Source organism: Pongo pygmaeus, chromosome 7, assembly GCF_028885625.2.
Source record: "Pongo pygmaeus isolate AG05252 chromosome 7, NHGRI_mPonPyg2-v2.0_pri, whole genome shotgun sequence".
Lineage (NCBI taxonomy): Eukaryota > Metazoa > Chordata > Mammalia > Primates > Hominidae > Pongo > Pongo pygmaeus.
Window position 1 is genome coordinate 29,668,095 of NC_072380.2, and position 9,014 is coordinate 29,677,108.

Consider the following 9,014-nt stretch of genomic DNA (forward strand, 5'->3'; position numbering starts at 1 on the left):
AGGTGTTTGAGGTTGCCGTGAGCTATGATGGCACTACTGCACTCCAGCCTGGGTGACAGAGTGAGACCCACTCTGTCTCTAGAAAAAGGAAAAAAAAAAAAAATGGTGTTCTTTAAATCATCAAACTCTTCAGTGAGGAACTTAGATTTGTACTGTGTGTTCTGGATGGTTGTGGCTTTTCATTTTATTCTAGTTTCACCTCTGTTGTTTAACTAATTGCATGAATGAGAACCTGTCAACCTTACTTTGGCTTTAGTAGCCTCATTTGGCCAAAGGGGGGTGTGGTATTATTTTCTCCAAAGAGTCCGTATAGTCAAAGTTTCTATGATCAAGGCTCTTCTGGGACCCCAGAACTAGCATTCCTGGTAAAAGCAGGCATGGGGGAATTCATGGTCACCATGTGGACTCCACTGAACACTTCTGCATTTCATCTTCTCAGCGCTGCAAGATTCCTGTGTCATCGCACCCAGAATGGAGTCACTCTCACTCACCAGGAGCAAAGTGTCAGGTAGGGGCAGACAGCCCTTGCCTTCCAGGCACTATTATCAGAGAAAAAAATAGCAACAAAATAGTTGCTAGTATAGTAAGTGCCACACCAGGACAGAGGATGAAAGTGCTATGGTTGCTTCCACTATGTCAGATCTGGCTGTGAATAGATGGAGAAAGCTTCTCAGAGGAAGTAGAGTCAGAGGAAGTGGGATTTATGTTGGATTTTAAAGGGGGGTTGGACTTTGATAAGAAAAGTGATAAAGTGCAGCAATCTAGATGGAAGTCACAAATGGACCAAAGACAGAGTCATGTGGTCCCCAAATATAAGCCAAGTCAAGGCTTGCTGGGACATCTACAAGGAGCTGTGAACTAGAACAGAAGATGATGGTGTTTCAATCTCAGCTTTCAGATGAGTGTAAACTACGGAGGCTACCCACTGAAGCCATGATGTAAAGCAAATTTTGGTCAGTAGGCATTTGAGCATGCATCTTAGATTGAAAGTATGAGAATGTGAATTCACAAAGGTGGTGGGAGTGGATCCACAAGCACATTATGGTGGTGGCAGGAGAATCTAAATAAGCTGGGCACCTCCTGGGGGTGTTCTGTAGCTATCTGACCATTTGAATGTGGATGCAAACTCACCAGGAATTAAGACAAAGACAGAAAGAGGACACTCAACCTCCTGAGAGATAACACAAAACTGTGTGTGAACAACAGATGAGTACTGGGGGATTACGAGGCAAGTGGAGATCTTTGCAAGTCAGAGTAATCTAAAAAGGCAGCTCAAATCCGACTTTTCTAAACAAGAAATAGTCACTCTAAAATAAGTTAAATAAAGCTGACAAAAGCTTCTCCTGCCCACACTGAGAGTGCATGTGTAATGTCTGAATAACTATGTTTTATATCTGAATAAGTGTAGTTTGGCTATTAGAGACAATCAATGCACAAATTAATTATAAATATATATTGTTTAGGTGCAACTCACATAAACATGTATTGTTTCAGGTACAATTACATAAGTGTGTCCCTCTGGAACTTGGAATAATTCCTTCTCATATAATTATTTATATATCTTACGGATGAAAAGGAAGATAGAGTAGATAAGTAGGAAGCTAGGTGGGTAGGTAGAACAATATATTAATAGAGAGATAGACGTAATTGGTGTGGGCTGAAAGGCCAGACTGGCAGCAAATTGTGAGGCTGTATACCTAGCTGAGGAATTGACACTATCTCTTTGGCCAACGGAAAACCATTAGTATGGTGATAGGATGAGTATTTTATGATTGAGCTCCTATCTGCTTTGGGGGAACTAAGGGTGAATTATTAATAATAAAATAGGAAGGGCATAGTTGCTGAAAGTCCTCTGTGAAACCAAAAGGACCTGTTCTCATAGCAGCAGTCGGCTTTGCTCCAGGGAGTGGGAATCATGAGCCCAGGACAAGGCAGAAGGGACGGTAGTAGAGGCTTTGTTGCAGCTTCCTGTAAGGGCAGTCACTCACATCAACATAGTAGTGCTGGGACGGAATAAAGCTTGTCCTTCCTTGGCTTCAAGGGGCCTCCGGCTGGCAGATTCCTCTGCCTGTAGTACAAGAAGAGAAGTCAGATTTTTGGCAAGAACGAAAATCATGTCCAGATTGCTCTTTCAGCAGGACACCTGATAGTAACAAGCATGTATGTGACATTCTTCAGTTGACGCTAGATGGAAGCAGAATGGCTGAACTCAACAGAATTCACAAATCATTGACTATCTGTTTGTTGGGCTGGCCTTCTATTTAGCAGGTAGCTACTTTTGTTTGTTTGTTTTTTGTTTTTGTTGTGTTTTGTTTTGTTTTGAGACAGGGTCTCACTCTATCACCTGGGCTGGAGTGCAGTGGTGCAGTCACAGCTCACCACAGCCTTGGCTCACCACAGCCTTGGCTCACCAGCCTCGACATATGGGGGCTCAGGTGATCCTCCCCACTTCAGTCTACCAATTATTTGGGACTATAGGCAAACACCACCACTCACAGCTGATTTTTTTTTTGTATTTTTTGTAGAGACGAGGTTTTGTCATGTTGCCCAGGCTGGTCTCAAACTCCTGGGCTCAAGTGATCCACCCACCTTGGCCTTTCATAGTGCTGGGATTATAGGTGTAAGCCACCGCGCCCAGTCCTGGTAGCTACTTTTTATTTCTGTGAAAGAGAAATGGTAGGAGACAAATAGAGCCACACTTGGAACTACTTGAATTTTCTAAACATACCACAGTAGAGACTATAATAATAATAATAATAATAATAATAATAATAATGGTACTCTGTTATATTTGGGGTACATTAGGCAGTTTACAGCATGGTTTCAGGCAAATTATGTCTTTAGAATCTCACAATATTTCTTTGAGGTCATCAGAGCTGGCATTGTTACCCCCTTCCTCCACTCCATTTATGGATAGAAAAACTGAAAATCCAAGGGCTTATGTGAGTTGCCTGGGAACTCATGGCCAGTAAGTTGCAGAGCTGTGATTCAAATTGAAATATTCGGATCGGTGTTATTTGAACCCTGGTCTGGTGCTCTTTACTTTCTGCCATACAAGAAAACAGCCTCGATTTTGAGTCTCCATAGCTTAGCTCATTCTCCTCCCAAGGTGTTGGGATGCTGCTGACCTCCCAGAAAACTGTGGTCAAAGGCCAAGGCGTGACCCAACTCCCCTGGACAGGAGTTTTGGTCAAAGAGCACATCACCCCACTCACACATTCTTATTTGCACAGAGAGGATTGTGTTACAGGGTCGTCTTTGTTCTAATCCATGCTTCCGGGTTTATTTGTATACAGAGAAAACTGTGTTTGGAATTTGCAAAGCCTGGTTGAATATTTCCTTGTTTCATCAGTGGCATTGTTTTAACCCATTGGTGTACCAGTTTTTAAAACTTGCGTATAGGAGTGGAACTGCCAGTGAGTTTGAAAAACTTTGAGGGTATAAATAGGCCAGAATGTTTCTAATAAGGGAAGATGCCCTGATGATGTCACCATATCAGGGGACGTCTCGTGTTTTGTGGGGACCAAACAAAGCTGTTTTGAGGAAAGAGAGACACTGAGAGAGATTCACTTGAAGGTAGGGACCCTGAGTTATTTATCTTTGCCTCTTGCTTCCATCCCTAGCCCAGCACCTGGAATGATGCTGTCCCACAGAGGACACTCAGTAAATGCAGTGTCTGCATCAATGACTAAAGAACCCAGAAACCTGCTTACCTGTCCCCTATATTGGTGAGTTCCATTCCTATGGGTGGTTTAGGATGTTAAGAAACTTTGACTAATTCCTCTAGTTTGAAGTTAGAAATGCCAATTCAAAGAAAGCCATGGAATGGGTATCCTCTTCTGGGAACCAGGTCCAGGGCAGGTATAAAAATGGTTGTATTTAGAAACAGAGGTATTAATAGCTTTATTTTCTTCTAAAGATCTTCTTCTCTTAGGAAAAGAGGTTGTCCAATATTTTCTATCCAATGCCCCTTCTTTTAAGATTTTGGCACTTTGTACCTTGCTTGGCCTGTGAAGATATAATGATGCCCAAAGGAGCTCTGTGGTGTGGACCAAGGAGACTGACATACAAAAAACTGGAAGCCAAGTGTTTTCATTCCTCCAGTCCACGCTTAGCCCCCTATTCCCCCGGATCCTGACTCTTTGGTTGAGAAGAACTTCTCTGGAGTACCATTTCCCAAAGTATAATTCATGGTGTTAAGAAAGGCTATGATTTAATCAGTCAAAGCTTTGGTTTTCTCATCTGTAAAGCACCAATGATAGGAATTAATAACGTTGTTTTCAGGATTAAATGAAATAACACATGGAGAAAGAGCCTGCCCGGGGCTGGGCTCCTAGGAACTGCCGGGTTCTTTTGTCATCTCTTCCTTTTTTTTCTCAATGACAAAGCAGATATGACACATCCTTGAGTTCCTGTGCCATCTTCTCATCCTCTTTTCTATTTGTCTCCTTTGCTTTGAAATCCTGTTCAAGTCTTATCTCCTGTGATTCTTTTTTAAATGTTGTGGGTCCTCGGGTGCTTTTGGGTTTCTTAGAGCAGCGCAGTCCTGGCTGAGTTTAATCTGAGAATGGGTAAGAGGCACGTGGGGCCCCCAAGTGTCCCTAGGTGAGTTGCTTTGCATGGGAGGAGGACCCAGAAGGGGACCCTTGAGTAGGAAGCCTGAGGTGCTAAGACACCTGGGGACAGAGGAAAGAGATGGTGGCAATGGAGTGCTGTTCAGCTCAACCCCTTCCTAAAGGGGCAGTGTCCTCACCATTTCCACATTTCTGCAGAGCACCAGCCTGGCTCTAGTTCAGTGAGGGCTGGGGAAACACAGCCTTCAGGCACAAATTTAGGGACTCAGGAATACAGGCCCTTGACAGCATTGGAGGCCCTAGACAATAGCCTCTCCACAGTGGAGATCCGGCAGACACCCAGCAGAGCTCCATGGGAGAAAAACAAGCCCAAAATTATTCACAAACATGAAACACATGCCAGAGGGCGCTAAGAAATACTTGGTGGGGAGAATTTTACACAGACAAGAGGGATGATGAGTTTCTGACCTCATTCATACTCACCAGCTGATTATGCTTCTGAATAATGCAAAGTGCCCCATTGCAGAAAATGAATTTCCAGGTAGTAGAGTAGAGTCTGCACAGGTATGTGGGTGCTTCCTGATCAATGCAGATTTCCCAGTATAGCACTGGGTGTCTGGAACTCCACTGCCTGTTGGATTTTGAACTATTATTGTTTGAGACTCAAGGGAAAAAGGGAGAAGAAAACAATTTACTGTGTGTTAGGATTTTGTCTATACCAACAGATACCCTATTCTGCAATTTTATCCCTTAACTCCATTCCCCACATTCAAGGATATTTCTTCTCACCTTCCTGTACTATGTAATGATCATGTGGGATTTCTGTATAAAAAGGTTAATCTAAGGCCAGGCACAGTGGCTCATGCCTGTAATCCCAGCACTTTGAGAGGCTGAGGTGGGCGGATCACAAGGTCAGGAGATCGAGACCATCCTGGCTAACACGGTGAAACCCCGTCTCTACTAAAAATACAAAAAATTAGCCAGGCATGGTGGCAGGCGCCTGTAGTCCCAGCTACTTGGGAAGCTGAGGCAGGAGAATGGCGTGAACCCAGGAGGCGGAGGTTGCAGTGAGCCGAAATCGGGCCACTGCACTCCAGCCTGGGCAACAGAGTGAGACTCCATCTCAAAAAAAAAAAAAAAAAAAAAAAGAAAGAAAGAAAGAGGTTAATCTAGAATTGTGCTGAGAAATACCCAATGACTCAATGGTCCCAATGTGTCTAAGAGAGAGTTTTAACTTGGTTCTGTCTAAGTAAACAGAACTAAAATTAAGGCGATCACTGTGACCGTGGATTACTCATTTTAACCATCTTTAGCATATTTGCTCTTGGGTTATGAAAGCCATTACTGTCAAGAGAAGAGATAATGGGTCAGAACTTCACAGAAATTCAGAAGGATGCCTTGAATGTCTTCTGATTCTCATCCTTTTTTTGTAGGATGCTCAAGCATCATGGCATCATTTCCAGTGGAGTCGCTGAACTTGTAGGTTGTCTACCTGACACCTCGAGGTCCTTACTCACCAAGAAGTCAGCTATGAAGCCCGCTGAGTCCTCGGGTGGATGTCTGCCACCACATACATAGCCTTTGCTCGTGGCTTGGAGAGCTGGCAGGTCAGCCACAGAAAGTGGGCAAGACCTAGTCAGTAGCGACAGGATATGTTCCCAGGATGGACAGCTGCCTGATATGCATTCACTTCCAGTGCCAAAGCCTAGGGCTGCAAGTGCCCTTCCTTCATGCTAAGCACTTCTCTCTCTCCAGGTAATTGCACAGGGTTTCCTGGAGCCCACAGCTGGCCTCACTCACTCATCTCCAAACCTTTTAAACGCATGTGTTAGGGAGAATGCTAGGGCCCTGGGGACAGTGCTCATTGCCTTCAGTATTGTCACCTTCTGTCACCCAGGTGCACAACCTGGATTTCATTCAATGTCCCATGTTTCTGGCACATGGAGAACTTCAGCGTGATCTAGTAGGCCAAGCCGGCTTTCTGCTTGTGTCAGGGCTGTGTTGGCAAGATGTTTCGGCTTCCCAGGAGGCCACCAATGCCACCAGCAGAGGCTTGAGATGCCCTTTGGTTCCTTACTACTTGGCCCTGGAAACAATTGTCCTCTGACAGCCTTATCATGCGCAATGTGTTTTTCTCTCTCTGTAGCTCTTGCCAGAGAAATAATAGCAACCTGTTCTTCCCCAGAGGTTTTCTCCTCCAGGAGTGCCCCATGTGAAGGTCACAGAGGGAAATTGATAAAGTAAATCAATAAATATCCGTTGAATAAATCGGATAAATGGGACAGTTTTTGGACCACTTGCTCAGTCTGGAAGACTCTCGATGTGGTGGTACATCTGTCTTAAATAGAAGCTATGCTGAAAGTAAACGATGAAGCCTAGAACCCTTTCTTTCTTTGTTGCCCCAGGACAGCGGATGCCTGTTTGGAAGGCTGGATTGGACTGAGCCACATGACAGAGCCTTGGAGGTGGCAGGGGAGGGAAGTCGAAGACGTGGGCAAGTCTCAGTTCTCAGCAGTGGCTGTGTGCCAGGCACTGAACGAGGCATTTTGCATGCACCATTTCACTTTATCTGCACAAGAGCCTCCTGCTGAGGAACTATGGCCCCACTTTAATGTTGAGGAAATTGAGGCTCAGAGAGGGGAAGTCACCTGCTTGAGGCCACACTGCTAGTAAATGGTAGAATGAAAGTTAAAGGTTACCTTGAAGCCTCTGCTGTTCCCATCGTCCCACAGCCGGCCAACTCCTGAGCTCAGGAAGACGTTGGAATAAGCCAGGCCCTCTGAGATCCCTGACTGTGAAGTCTTTAGGGAAAGATTCAGGTCATGATCATCAGAACGCCTTACCTTTGTGGAGCATGGGAACATTTACAGGATGAATTTACATCCAGTATTTCATTTGCCTCTCACAGTAGCTTAGTGAATTATTAGCTCCATATCACCAATGAGAAACTGAGGCATGAAGAGATGGAGAGAGTTTCAGGGCATCTGGCTCCTAATCTGGAGCTCTTTTCACTGGGTTTCAGAGAGAACAGAGCACTTTTATTAAGCATTTCAAAACAAGTTTAATATAGCATTCTATTAAATACTAAGTCCTAGGCTGAAAGCTCCTAAATTGGAAACTATATATGATTTACCTCTTTGTGTCCCACACCTATCAGTGTGGGGCTTATTGCAGATAATCAATTTCCATGGAAAGAATCATGCCTATATAGGTAATTGCGATTCATCTGTCTAAAAAGTCATGAGCCTGCTGCCCTGGCTTCAGGGCCATTTCTTCATAGTATTTTTCAATGTGTCTGTCATTTTTAGCACAGCAATTGGTAACTGGAACAGTGGTTTAAAAATGTTTTAGTGGTAGAACTCTCTTTCTCAAAGAAAATCTTAGGCAGAATCTCAACATGGTAAATAGTTTTTTAGCAAAGGCTAAAAAATACCAGGCAATTTATAGCATTTGATGTAAAAGAGTTCAGAAGGAAACCTTTGCAACCTATGTTTGCTTAGGTTTCCAATGGGGCACATTCTGAAGATCACTAAGCAGAATCATTACATTGACCAGAGTACTGTTCATTCCCTAACCTTGTCAAACATTAAGGTGCTATGTAGGGAGAAGGGATGAGGACAAGAGCAGGCAAGGGGAGAATGGTGGGTGCTCTCCTGCTGCATGTCCGAGTCATATGCATCATGGATGGGAAGAGTTGAGGAGAGTTGGGTGAGAACTCAGGGCTGAGTTGCAAATGGCCTGTATATGGGATAACATTCTTAGGTGCAAACAGTAGAATCTACTCTAGCTGGTTTAAGTGCTGAGAGATTTATTAAAAGGTGTGTATAGCTCATAGAATCACTGAGAGGGCTGGAAACCATGCTTTAGTCTAGGCCGAACTTTCAGGAACAACTCCCAAAACCCACACTGCAGAAATGCACTGCCAAGGGAGCTGCTTCCTCAGCACGAAGAGGCAGTGGTTGGTTTCAGAATCTCATTGCCTTTGGTGTGACTGGGAGTCACCAGATCAGGGCACGAAGTCAGAAAGCCATCACTGTAGCTACTGGCTCCAGAAGCACACCTCTCTACCCGGATCCACATCAGAAAAAGGAAGCCTTGCACTCTGTCTTTCTTCTCACATAAGTCAACTCACAGTTGAAGACCAATACAAGTACAATAGAATGGTAGATCCCAAGCTATATACAGAATCATCATTACTAGGTAGTCTGAGAAATTTAGCATTCATAGGACCAGAGAGGATTGGAATGGATATTGAGCAAGCTAATCCCTAGTAATGTGACAGTCTGCCATTTTGGTATTCAACATTCATACACATCTTTCCTTATACTTAAATTTCCAAACAATAACTGATGTTTCTGCCTGTACTAGTCAGGATCCTCCAGAGAAACAGAAACAATAATATATACTGATTATAGGGAATTGGCTCATGGGATTATGCAG

At 44.0% G+C, this 9,014-nt stretch overlaps 1 long non-coding RNA gene across 1 annotated transcript; it reads left to right on the forward strand.

The window, feature by feature from the left end:
- The first annotated feature begins 3,098 nt into the window (after positions 1–3,098).
- On the forward strand, positions 3,099–8,808 carry LOC129043033 (uncharacterized). Its single transcript, XR_008504273.2, has 3 exons — positions 3,099–3,728; positions 6,008–6,329; positions 6,980–8,808. It is a non-coding gene; the product is annotated as an uncharacterized LOC129043033 (long non-coding RNA).
- The last annotated feature ends 206 nt before the right edge of the window (positions 8,809–9,014 follow it).